Genomic DNA, 13,550 nt, shown 5'->3' with positions numbered 1-13,550 from the left:
AAAGAAAGAGAAATAAAAGGAATGGAAGGAAACCGAAGGGAGAGAGAGAGAGAGAGAGAGATGAATGGAAGGAGACCGAAGGAAAAAAGGAAGTGGATAACAGAGAGAGAGAGAAGAGAGAGCGAGCGTGCATTTTAACCTGTGTCTACCTACCTGTCTGTCTGTAATTAAAAAGTCTTAGTATTAAAAAGTGTTATACTATTTCGTAATGCAACTTGAATAAATGTGTTTCTAATGTACAACACTTTATCATATTTAACTGGAATACATGAATGTCAGGGATTTGGGTCTCCTTCTCCTCCATTATCCATTCTTTCATTCCTTTTCTCTTTCTCTCTCTCTCTTATCCACTCTTTCATTCCCTTTCTTTTTTCATTCATCTTTCCTATCTCCTCTCTCTCTCATTTTTGTATTTTTCTCTCTTCCTTTATTCAGTTTTATCTTATTATTCCTTTTCTCTTTGTGTCTCTCTAAAATGATGTTCCATTCTCTCTCTCATCAAAGGCACAGGTAAGGTTCTCACACACCTGGCTGTTGATGATGGTGGTGGACAGGTGTGTGGGCTCGTTAGCAGTGACACGTTCCTTCTTTCTCCACAGGTAAGAGAGGTGTGTTACAGGTGCTGGAAGAGAGGTTTAGTCAGGAGTTATAATGATTTTGTTTAATATAGGTTTTGAATGAAGACAAAACGTTCCTTCTTTCTCCACAGGTAAGAGAGGTGATGGAAGAGAGGTTTAGTCAGGAATTATAGTGATTTTGTTTAATAAAGGTTTTGAATGAAGTTTGTCTGTCAATACAAACTTATGAAACTTTTTTGGCTGAGTTAGTGAAAATATTGAAGTTTGTGTAATGTTGTCCCTTCAGAACCTATATTATACAAACTCGTTATTATCACCAACTCAACTTTTTAGTATGCCAAAAAAACTTCAATCATTAAAGTTGAGTTAGTGAGAATAATGAGTTTGAAGGGAGAAGCTTGTTTTCGGTTAATGAAGTTCGTCTATCAATTCAAAATAATGAAGTTTTTTGGGATATTAAAAAGAAGAGTTTGAATACATACTGAAGTTCTTGAATGAAGTTTGTCCATCAATACAAAGTTACGAAGTTTTGGGCGAATTTAACATCTGAGTCAGTGAAAATAATGGTTTGTATAGTTTTTTTTTCTTTAAATGTACTGAAGAAGTTTTTGATTAATGAAGTTCGTCTATTACTACAAAATAATTAAATGAATTTCCTTGGTGCAGTGATTAGTGTGCCTACCTGTGAATCCAGAGGCACAAGTTCGAATCCCAGCCTGGTCAGTCGGCGCGCATCCTATCTGTCTACTGTGAAAAAAAAACAATAAATAAAAAAGATAAATTGGGTCTTTTTCCCTATTATTTTCTTTTACTTGTCTTCTATGTATTAAAAAGTAAAGTCCATTAATCAGTCATTAAATAAATACTATATCAGGTTTTATTTGTTTACTTTTTTGCCCCTTGAGTTGTCTTCTACAGTGTAATATTAATAGTGTAAATAAGTCACTGGGGGAACCTTTCAAAATACCTGTGTGATTGGGGGAACCTTTCAAAATACCTGTGTGATTGGGGGAACCTTTCAAAATACCTGTGTGATTGGGGGAACCTTTCAAAATACCTGTGTGATTGGGGGAACCTTTCAAAATACCTGTGTGCTCTTGGTAACATCTCCTGACACCTGACACGTCCATGCACAGGTAGATGCCCCGTTAATTAGCTCCCGCAGCTGCTTAATGAGGTGACTGACCCGCCCTGAACACCTGACTGACTGACTGTGAAAATGATGGACTGACTAACTGGGTATGTAAATCAATGAGTTACTGACTGGATGGCTGACTGTTTTGGTGCATGGCTGACTGACTGAGTGGTTGGCTGACTAACTGACTGAGTGGGAAAACGTATAACTGGGTGACTAACTGATTACTAAAGTTCTTAACACACACACACACACACACACACACACACACACACACACTTAACACACACACACACACACCTTTAATTAGACTACACTCACCTCCCTACCGCCTCTTCACACCTGACTGCACCTTCCTTCTCACCTGCAGCCATCTATTATCTGCCTCATTAACAGGTAAGGTGAGGGTTTAGTCCAGGTGTGTCCCTCCTCCATCAACTCACCTGTGAATTAAAGAGAGATTAGCAAGAGACTAAAACACACAAAATAAAAAGGTAAGTGTGGTGAATATATGTAAATTGAAAGACTATGGGAATGAAGATAGATGATGAATAATGAATAAATGAGGAAATAAGGGCAAACTTTAAAATAATACCAAAACAGAAGGAGAGAGAGAGAAGACAAAGAAAGAAGAAATAAAAGGCAGACTAAGGAAAAACAAATTAAAATGAAAAATAGAGAAACTTTAAAATAATACACAATACAAGAATAAAAAAGAAAAAATCAAGAGAAAAAGGAGAGTTACAGAGGACTTAAAACACACACACCAGAAAAAAAGCCAGAGGAAGCACAGCAAAAGAGAGAGAGAGAGAGAGAGAGAGAGAGAGACCCTTCAACCTCCTCCTCCTCTTCCTCCCCAATATAAAAAAAAAAGGAAAAAAAGAAACCCCACGGGCCTCCACACGCCAACTGGAGATTAAGATGCACAAGAAAATACTCCGGGAAGGAAAAGCAGGAAAAAAAAGGAATAAAAAAGTAGGAGGAAAAAAATAAAGTAAAAAGATGTTGAAAGACGACTAAGGAGGAGGAAGGAGAGAGAGAGAGAGAGAGAAGAGGAGAGGCATTGGAGAGAAGGAAGGGAATACATGATAATTGGGAAGAAAGGAAAAATAAAGATAGGAAAATACGAGAGGAAGAGAAAGGAAGGAGCAAAGATAGGGGAAGGAAAGAAGGAAATGGAGGAAGATGATAAAATGTAGAGGGGAGGAGGAGGAGAGATGGAGGGAAGAAATGTGTTAGTTTGGAGAATAAAAAAAATAAAGATGGAAGTTGAAGAAAAAAATAAAGAGAAGGAAGGAAAAAATGTTAGGTAGGAGAACGAAAATAAAGATGGAAAAAGAAAAGAAGAAAGGAGGGAAGGAAGAAAATGTGTTAGTTTAGAGAATGAGAAATAAAGATGGAAGATGAGGAATAAAAAAAAGAGAAGGAAGGAAAAATGCGTTAGCTGGGAGAAGGAAAATAAAGATGGAAAAAGAAAAGAAGAAAGGAAGAAAATGTGTTAGTTTGGAGAATGAGAAATAAAGATGGAAGATGAGGAATAAAAAAAGAGAGAAGGAAGGAGAAATGCGTTAGCTGGGAGAATGAAAATAGAGATGAAGGAAGGGGAAGAAAAAGAAAAGAAGAAAGGAAGAAAATGTCAGTTTAGAGAAGAACACCAGAAATAAATATACTCTATCATAAACAAAAAAATAAATATAAATAAAATTAAACTGATAAGGTATTAAAATCTCACCCTACATTCACAGGAACAAAAAAAAAAACGAGAAAAAAACACCAGAAATATATATAAAACACCACTCTCTGCCCGCCCGCTCGCCTGTCCGCCACCTCCCTCGCCCGCCGCCTACCTACCCTGCCCATCCACCACCTACCTCGCTCGCCTGCCCGCCGCCTACCTCGCTCGCCCTCACACTGTCACGACCCCCTCACGTTTACGGCCCAAGGAAGAGGAACACGAATTTGCTGTTTTTTCCCCTACTTTTCCCTCAAATGACAAAAACAGACTCACGAGGCCCCAAAAAAGTATAGTCGGGGTCAAAAAAGTATTAGGACAGGTAGATTTAATTAGCCAAAAGTCAGGTGTGTGTGGGTGAGAGAGAGAGAGAGAGAGAGAGAGAGAGAGAGAGAGAGAGAGAGAGAGAGAGAGAGAGAGAGAGAGAGAGAGAGAGAGAGAGATACAAACATACACAGACGGAAACACACGCACAGACATACTTCCCCATATATCAAACTCTTACTTCAGTTTATGGAAAAAATAAAAGAATAAAAATACACAAAAAAACAATGAACGAGAAAAATATATACAGATACTTTTTTTCCTTTCACTTAACAAACACACATAAAAGAAAGAAAGAGGAAGAGGAAAAGGAGAAAAGGGAAAATTTGATACGAGAAGAATATGAAGGAAAATAAAGAAAAATATGGAGGAAATGAGAGAAGGGAGAGAGAGAAGAGGAGGGAGATGGGAGAAGAGGGGAAAAAGAAAAAGATAGGGGAGAAAAGGGGAATAACAAAAGGGAAATAAAGTAAATATAAAGGGAAATGAGAAGAGGAAAAGAGGAAAAAAGGGAAAAATTGAGATGGGAAAAGAAGGAAAAAGAAAAATTAATGGAGAAAAGAGGAAAACAAGAGGGATGTAAAGGAAGAGTAAATATAAAGGAAAATGAGAAAGAGGAAAGAGGAAATTGAAGAGGAAAAGAGGAAAATCAAGAGGAAAAAGAAGGGAAAAGAAAAAAAAAGAAAGAAGAAGAGGAAAAAAAGGGAAATAAAGGAAAAGTAAATAAATGAGAAGGGGAAAAGAGGAAATTGAAGAGGAAAAGAGGAAAAATCAAGAGGAAAAAGAGGGGAAAAGAAAAAAACGAAGAGAAAAGAGGAAAACAAAAGGGAAACAAAGGAAGAGTAAATAAATGACAAGGGAAAAAGAGGAAATAGAAGAGAAAAAGAGGAAATTGAAGAGGAAAAGAGGAAATAGAGGAAAAAGAGGAGGGGAAAAGAAAAGGATAAGGGAGAAAAGAGGAAAAGTAAAAGAGAAATAAAGGAAGAGTATATATAAAGGAAAATGAAAAAGGGGAGAAGAGGAAATTGAAAGAGGAAAAATTAGGAGGAAAAGCGAATTACAAAAAAAAAGTCTCTTGGATAAAAAAAAGATAGACATAAAAATAGATAAACGCTGATGCTGATAGATAAACACACTGATAAAATGACTATATATATAAATCCTTCCTACCTGTCCTGTCTCTCACCTTTAATCACTTTCCCTCTCACCTGACGAGGACAAAACATTTTCCTAACAGAATTTTCCCCCTTGTCCCTTTTTTTCCCCTCCTCAGAAGCTCAAACAATAAAGGAAATAAAAACAAAACACAAATCGCCTCTAGTCCCTTCACACACACACACACACACACACACACACACGCACTTTTTCTGAGTAACGTGGAGAGAAAAGAGAGAGGAGGAGGAGGAGGAGGAGGAAGGTAATTGAGGAAAGAGGTGTATATGTAGAGAGGAGAAAGAGGAGGAGAAAGAGGAAATGAATGGGAGGAAGAGGAGGAAGAAGAGGAAGAGGAAGACGCAGAATAGCAGAGGAAGAGGGAGAGGGAGAGAGAGAGAAGAATGAAAAGAAGGAACGAAAAGAGAAGAAACAACGAAATCAAGAGGAAAGAGGAAGAGAAAGAAGAGGAAAGAAGAGAAACAGGAGGAGGAGAAAAAGAAGGAAGAAGAAAAAAGATTAAAGAAAGTACATTAAAGCAGAAAAAGAGAAAATAAGGAAAATACTAAACAGAGAGAGAGAGAGAGAGAGCGCACAGGTGTCACATACAAGCGGGCAGGTATTTCCCAGGTAAGAGCGGACAGGTCATAACAAGCCCCTTTACCAACCTGTTTAATTAATAAGTCTACACCTGACCGAATTCCTCTTACCCTCTCACCTGTCCTCTTGATCCTCTTCCTCTTCTTCCTCTTTTACTGTAATTCCTTATCTCTCTCTCCTTATTCTGATTCTTCCACTAGTCTTTCTTTCTCTTCTCTTTTTCTTTCTTTCTCTCTTCCTCTTTTCTTCCTCTCCCACCCTTTTCCTCCTTTTCCTCTTCATTTTTTCCTCTTTCCTTTCCTTTTTTCTTCCTCATCCTCCTCTTCCTCTTTCTTTTTCCGCCCTTTTCCTCTTTTCTTTCTCCTCCTTTCTTCCTCTTCTTCCTCTTTTATTGTCTTCCTTTTCTCATCTCTCTCCCTTCCTCTTCCCTTTTTCCTTTCTCTTCCTTTCTTTCTTCCTCTTGTCATTCCCCATCTCCTCTTTCTCCCCTTCTCTTTCCTTTCTCTTCATTTATATCATCATCCTCTCCCTCTTTATTATCCTTCCTCTTTTCTCTTTCTTCCTCTTTCGTTTCTCCTTTCTCCCCTTTTCTCTCTTTCTCCTCATCCTACTCTTTTACTCTCATTTCTCTCATTTCCTCTTTTATTGTCCTTGCTCTCTTTCCTCTCTTTCTCCCTTCCTCTTTCATATTTCTTACTTTCCTTTCTCCTCTGTTCATTCATTCTCACATCCATTGCAATAAAGAGAGAGAGAGAGAGAGAGAGAGAGAGAGAAAGATAGAGGGAAGGAAGGAAGGAAGGAGGAAAAATAAATGTTAAAATAGCTGATTGACTGACTGACTAACTGACTGACTGACTGACTGAATTACTAGACATCTCATTAGCTAGTTAGACAAACGACTGACGGACTTACCAACTGACTGACGGGTTGACTCGGTGGCTGACTGGCTGACCGCGCGCCCTGGGTTCGATACCTCCCAACCTGGAAAAGAAGGAGTAGTGAGGCATTTGGAGCCGCACTGAGCCGTGTACCGCTAATCAGTGAGCCATATTAAGCCACCCATTCACGGCTTAATGATGTGGAGGGATTAACACTCACACACACACACACACACACACACACACGAACTAGCTATTTCCTCATTCTCTCTCTCTCTCTCTCTCTCTCTCTCTCTCTCTCTCTCTCTCCTATTTCTCTTCCATTTTCCTTACCATTTATTACCTTTTCCTTCCTCTTCCCGTTCTCTCTTCCCAAAACATCCTATTCCACTTTTATTACTTTCTTCTCAAACCTTCCCTGTTCCTCTTTCTCTCCCTTTCCTTTCCTTCTCTCCGTTTCTCCTTTCGTCTCCTCTCCCATTCACTTTTCCCGAAGCTTACCTTTCCTCATCCTCTTCCACCTCCTCCTCCTCCTCCTCTCCACTTATCCGCCAATACCTCCCCGATCCACACTCCCCGACACACGCACGCACACTCCACCGCAAGATCCACCTTTCAACACTCGCCTCGCACCACAAAATCGCCGCAAAGTGCCCAGATTAAGCCGTAACCTCAAATTTACCTTCAGGATATCGACGCGCTGACAGACGCTTGGAGAACCCTCAACCCGGGACCTCACCAGCGCGGAGGAATACACGGGGGCTTCTGCGCATGCGTGGAAGTTTGACTCTCCCACAAGCATTCTCTCCCTCCTATTCCTTGTTTTCTTTGTCTAATCTCCTTTTTTTCATTGTTTATTGAGGTGATAACATTTTTGAATGGGAGACTAACTCACTCCCACAAGCATTCTCTCTCTCCTATTCCTCGTTTTCTATGTCTAATCTCCTTTTTTACATTGTTTTTTGAGGGGGTTGTATATTTTTGAGGGGAGACTTGCTCACTCCCACAAGCCTTCTCTCTCTCCTATTCCTCGTTTTCTATGTCTAATCTCCATTTTTACATTGTTTTTTGAGGGGGTTGTATATTTTTGAGGGGGAGACTAGCTCATTCCCACAAGCATTATCTCTCCTATTTCCCGTTTTCTTTGTTTAATCTCATTTTTTCGTTGTTTTTTGAGGGGGTTGTATATTTTTGAGGGGAGACTAGCTCAATCCCACAAGATTTCTCGCTTTTAATGCTCGTTTTTTTCTTCTTTGTTTTTTACTTTTCACAGATGTATTTTCTTTCCTGTTTCCCGTTTTCCTTACTTTTTCTTGTTTTTCACTTCCCGTTTTCCTAATTCTATCTTTTTTTTTTACCTTTCTCTCCCGTCCACATCTCGTTTTCTTTCACTTATCTTTTTACTTATCTTATTTAGCCAGTCAGTCTGTCAGCCATCTCATTTAAACAGCTTTTCAAACATTTCTTTTTTCTCCTTCTTCCTTCTTTTCCTTCCTCCCTTCCGTCTATATCTTTCTTTCCTTCCTATCTCTTGTTCTTTTTCCCATCTTTTTTTAATTTCACGTACACAAAACTAATAGAGCTTTTAATATTACTGTTTTTGAAGTAACGTTAATCTATTGTATTCGTTAAGTAAATACAAATGATACTATGAATTTCACTATTTCGAGGTAGCCTAATATAAACATCATTTCTTAATTTGATATATATAACCAATGCTTTTCTTCAATGATTATACGTTGAAAGTTCATTAACAGCTTCAATTTCACTATTTCGAGATAACATAAACATCATTTCTTAATTTGATATATACAGACAATGCTTTTCTTCAATAATTATACGTTGAAAGTTCACTAAATAACAGCTTCAATTACACTATTTCGAGATAACATAAACATCATTTCTTAATTTGATATATACAGACAATGCTTTTCTTCAATAATTATACGTTGAAAGTTCACTAAATAACACCTTCAATTACACTATTTCGAGATAACATAAACATCATTTCTTAATTTGATATATACAGACAATGCTTTTCTTCAATAATTATACCTTGAAAGTTCACTAACAGCTTCCATTACACTATTTCGAGATAACATAAACATCATTTCTTAATTTGATATATACAACCAATGCTTTTCTTCAATAATTATACCTTGAAAGTTCACTAACAGCTTCAATTACACTATTTCCAGGTAATATAAAAATCATTTCTTAATTTACTATACACAAACAATGCTTTTCTTCAATAATCATACGTTTAAAGTCCACTAGAGTTCATGTTTCCGTGTAAATGAATCCCTCTGCTTCATTTTTAGGTTCACGCGGCAAGTTTCGAAGCTCCGAGACTCACTGAACCTTCCCTAACGAACTGCAACGAGGGAAAAAAATTATAAAAAGGACGGAGCTATCTCATCGTTACGCCGTTTTTCGCTATACAAGGAAGCAATATAACGTAATGCTGCCTCGTCTGATGTTCATAAATAGAGAAATAAATGAGAATGCGAGAAATAAAGCGAAAATAAGAGGAAAATAAAGAAAAGAATGTGAGAATTGAAATAAAATAAAACGAAATTGATGGAAAAAAAAGAAGTGATTAGATTGTATGACATTTAATAGCTATGCATAAGAGAGAGAGAGAGAGAGAGATCAAAGACAAAGCGAGTGCCTACAGCTATTTCGTCGAGACACGTACTCTCTCTCTCTCTCTCTCTCTCTCTCTCTCTCTCTCTCTCTCTCTCAGACATTTCTTGTCATGCAAATCTCATCTACAAATTCAGATCTAGCAACAGACAGACAAACAGACAGACAGACAGATAGATAGATAGATAGATAGATAGACAGATAGATAGATAGATAGATAGACAGACAGACAGATAGAAAGAGAAAGTGAAATAAACTAAAATAATGCATATATATGATTAATGAGAGAGAGAGAGAGAGAGAGAGAGAGAGATTTATATTTTATAACATGTTTTTTCCTCCTCCTTCAAGAGAGAGAGGAGAAGAGAGTGTGTTTTCTCTCTCTCTCTCTCTCTCTCTCTCTCTCTCTCTCATTCTCCTTCTCTCTTTATCTCTAGAGTAGAAGCTAGAGAGAGAGAGAGAGAGAGAGAGAGAGAGAGAGCGCATAAACTCAAGCTTCCGTGAAATTAATCAGAATCGACAGCACAGAAGCCTATTAAGCCCTTCGATAATATTATAAAGAAGAGAATCCAACCCTATTTTTCTGCCTCTCATTAGGACATGAATCTATTCCAAATCCTTTATATTTTTGTTTTGTTTTGGATTCTGAATTAAAAAAAAAACAATATATGAAGTAATTATTTTTTTGTATTTATTTGCGTATCTCTCTCTCTCTCTCTCTCTCTCTCTCTCTCTCTCTCTCTCGTTTACGTACATAGAGAGAGAGAGAGAGAGAGAGAGAGAGAGAGAGAGCAATAAAAAGTAATGGGGCGTAGAGTCAACAGCGAAAAAGGGACAAAAAAAAGAGAAAAAAAGTAAAAATAAAAGAAAGAAATAGAAAAATGGGGGAATTTGGACATATTCGGTGATTCTCTCTCTCTCTCTCTCTCTCTCTCTCTCATTCCCTTCCTTTTTCTCTCCTTTCCTTTCATTTCATTTCCTTTCTTTTCCTTCCTTCTTTCCTCCATTCTCTCTCTCCTTTCCTCCATCACACGCCTATTATTATCTCTCTCTCTCTCTCTCTCTCTCTCTCTCTCTCTCTCTCTCTTCCCTTCCTTCCTTCCTTCCTTCATTCATTCATTCCTACCACAATTTCTTCCATCACACCTCTCTCTCTCTCTCTCTCTCTCTCTCTCTCTCTCTCAAGTCAACTCTTTAGCTCATTTCCCAAAACTCAAGACAACTTTTTTCTCTCTCGTTTTCCACCCAATCAGGAGGAAGAGGAACGTGTAATTAAGAGGAGGAGGAGGAGGAGGAGGAGGAAGAGGAGGAAGAGGAGGAGGAGGAGGAAGAGTGGTTTTCTTTTATGAGTCTTTTGCGGAGTGTGAGTTTAAAAGCATTGAGAGAGAGATTTGTATGCATGGTACACTAATCTCTCTCTCTCTCTCTCTCTCTCTCTCTCTCTGACCTTCCTTCTTCCTATTCCTCCTCCTCCTCCTCCTCCGCCTCCTCCTCCTCCTCCTCCTCCTCCTCCTCCTCCTCTTTCTCCTCCTCCGCCTCCTCCTCCACTTTCTGTTCTCTACCTCTTTGTATCTTCCTGTATTTCTTGTTTACATTTTAACACCATCCTCCTCCTCCTCCTCCTCCTCCTTTTCCTCCTCCTCCTCCTCCTCCTCCTCCTCCTCGGCAGGTAAGTGGACTCCCGCCATCTTTAATTGGGTTGTTTACCTGAGCGGTGATCCAGGTGAGAGAGAGAGAGAGAGAGAGAGAGAGAGAGAGAAGGTGAAAATGACGGCTTTGCTGAATGGTCCCCTAACGATGATCTCTCTCTCTCTCTCTCTCTCTCTGTTTCTGTTTAATGTCTTGAGAGAGCATATTTTTATTATTATTATTATCATTACTACTACTACTACTACTACTACTACTACTACTACTACTACTACTACTACTACTACTACCACCACCACCATTACTACTACTACTACTACTACTACTACTACCACCACTACTACTACTACTACTGCTACTACATCTACTAAAAATTGCATGGTAATAATTGTCTTTCTAAAAAAACATAAAATTACTTTCAATGATATAAGAGTTCCGGGTTCTTGACCTTCAAAGAGAGAGAGAGAGAGAATAAAAAGATAGGAAGAATAAATATATGAATGAATGAATGAAGTTTAAAAAAAAGAAATAAAATGAAAAAAAAAATAACGAACGAAGGAAGAGAGAAAATTAGAGAGAGAGAAAGAGAATCCATCATCACATTTATATATATTTTCTTTCTTTTACTTTCCCTTAAAAAAAAACAATAAAAAATCCCTCTTCCTCCTCTTAATTTTCTTTCGTTTCCCCTCAAAAAATTTTCCCCATTTTCATTTAATCATATTCCCGTTTTTTATGAAGTCGCAGAATCTTGCTAGGCCAATCAAGGACGAGAGAGAGAGAGAGAATATAAGAGAATGAAATAAGAGGAAAAAGAAAATGAAGAAATAAGTAAGAAATGAGAAAAAAGATAGAAAATAGAAGAGAAAATAGGAGAAAATACAATAAAAAAATAAAAAAAGAGACAAAAGAGATAGAGAAGAGAAAAAGGAGTTAATGTAGAAGTTAGACCATTATCTTTTTCTTCTACTTCCTTCCTTTCGTTATTTAATTATGATTTTATTTGTTTTTCTATCCATTTCCTTTTTTTTGTTTTGGTTCCTTCCTTTCTTCCTTTCCTTCTTGATTCTTTTTCTTCTCCTCCTCCTCCTCCTCTCCTCCTCCCTCTTTTTATTATCTTCTTCTTCTTCTTCTTCTTCTTCTTTTTCTTCTTCTTCTTCCTTTACCTCCTTTTCTCTTTTCTCTCTTTTCCTCCTCCTCCTCCTCCTCTTCTTCCTTTCTTTTCCTTTTCGTTCTCTTAGGTCTTCTTCTTCTTCTTCTTCTTCTTCTTCTTCTTCTTCTTCTTCTTCTTCTTCTTCTCTTCCTCTCATTATTCTCCTCCTTTCTTCCTTTCCTCTATTTAATTTTTATTGTTTCCCCTCATTCCTTTATCTCCTCCTCCTCCTCCTCCTCCTCCTCCTCCTCCTCCTCCTCCTCCTCCTCCGTCAAAGTGATTAATTATGCGAAAATTAATTATGCAAGATCGTCTTAAATGAGGGAAAAGAGGAACAGGAGAGAGAGAGAGAGAGAGAGAGAGAGAGAGAGAGAGAGAGAGAGAGAGAGAGAGAGAGAGAGAGAGAGAGAGAGAGAGAGAGAGAGTATATTGTTTTCTTTTCTCTTTTTGTTAAGTGGCAAAATATATACTGGTAATGTTGTTTTAATGTTTCTTAATGTTGTTTTTATTATTGTTTTTTTTAACTTTTTGGGGTCTTTTTCTTTCCTCTTTATCCTCTTCTTTTTTCTTTTCCTCTTCCTAATCTTCATCATCATTATTTTCTTCTGTTCTTATTTTTTTTTCCTTAAATTTGTTTTTTCTCCTCTTCCTCCTCCTCCTCCTCCTCCTCCTCTTGTTTTCTTCTTCTCATTCTTTTCTTCTCTTTTTTCTTTTTCTTCTTCATTATCATTTTCTTTTAATATAATTGTTTTTCTTTCATTCATTCTCTTCTTTCACTTTCACCTTCTCTTTTTCTTTTTCATCTTCTTTCATTTTCTTCTTTTCCTTTTCTCCTTCGTTTTCTTTTTCTTTCTTTCCTTCTTTCTTTCTTTCTTTCTTTCTTCCTGTCCTTCTTTAATTTTCACCTTCTCCTCCTCTAGTTATTGTTATTTTTCTTCCTTCATTTCCTCCTCCTCCTCCTCCTCCTCCTCCTCCTCTTCCTAAACACAATCCTTACCACTAATTCCCCACTCCCTTCCTACCCCCCCCCCCCACACATAGCACTTTCTTCCCCACCTTTAAACACCTTCACTACACACCTGTCACCTCACACCTGTCACCCCAATTAGCAGGCGTAGAGGTGAGCGTCGCAACTCGCCCCAATTGCCGTCATTACAGGTACGAGGATAACACCTGAGACTGATTGGAAAGGTGAGGGATTGGTGGTTTTGTTGTTGTTTTTGGTGGTGATGGTGATGGTAGTGGTGGTGGTCTCTCTCTCTCTCTCTCTCTCTCTCGGACAAAGATCAGCCGGGCAACAAACAATGAAAGTGTGTGGAGAGAAAACTTGTCTTCCCTCCTCTAATTGTGGGAGGAGGAGGAGGAGGAGGAGGAGGAGGAGGAGGAGGAGGAGGAGGAGGAGGAGGAGGGAAAGGACGTTATGGTGGGACAGGATGAAGACGAGAAGGAGAAACTAATGGAAGACGAGGAGGAGGAGGAGGAGGAGGAGGAGGAGGAGGAGGAAGATTCAGTTATAGAGGTAAAAGGATGAGAAAAGGAAGAGAGAGAAGGATCAAGAGGAGGAGGAGGAGGAGGAGGAAGAGGAGGAGGAGGAAAAGGAGGAAAAAAGCTCTCCCTTCCTTCTTTAACTTCCTTTCTTTCTTTTCTTCCTTCCTTCCTTCCTTTATCCTATTTATTTTATCTCCTTCCTTTCTTCTCTTTTCCT

At 38.3% G+C, this 13,550-nt stretch overlaps 1 long non-coding RNA gene across 1 annotated transcript; it reads right to left on the bottom strand.

The window, feature by feature from the left end:
• Positions 1-476: 476 nt before the first annotated feature.
• On the bottom strand, positions 477-7,159 carry LOC126982273 (uncharacterized). The gene is made up of 5 exons (XR_007734996.1): positions 7,082-7,159; positions 6,434-6,502; positions 2,035-2,156; positions 1,261-1,325; positions 477-622 (listed from the first exon to the last, which is right to left on the bottom strand). It is a non-coding gene; the product is annotated as an uncharacterized LOC126982273 (long non-coding RNA).
• Positions 7,160-13,550: the final 6,391 nt, after the last annotated feature.

This window comes from Eriocheir sinensis, chromosome 50 (assembly GCF_024679095.1).
Source record: "Eriocheir sinensis breed Jianghai 21 chromosome 50, ASM2467909v1, whole genome shotgun sequence".
Taxonomy (NCBI): domain Eukaryota; kingdom Metazoa; phylum Arthropoda; class Malacostraca; order Decapoda; family Varunidae; genus Eriocheir; species Eriocheir sinensis.
Note: the sequence above shows the minus strand (reverse complement) of the source record. Positions and strands in the feature narration are given on the sequence as shown.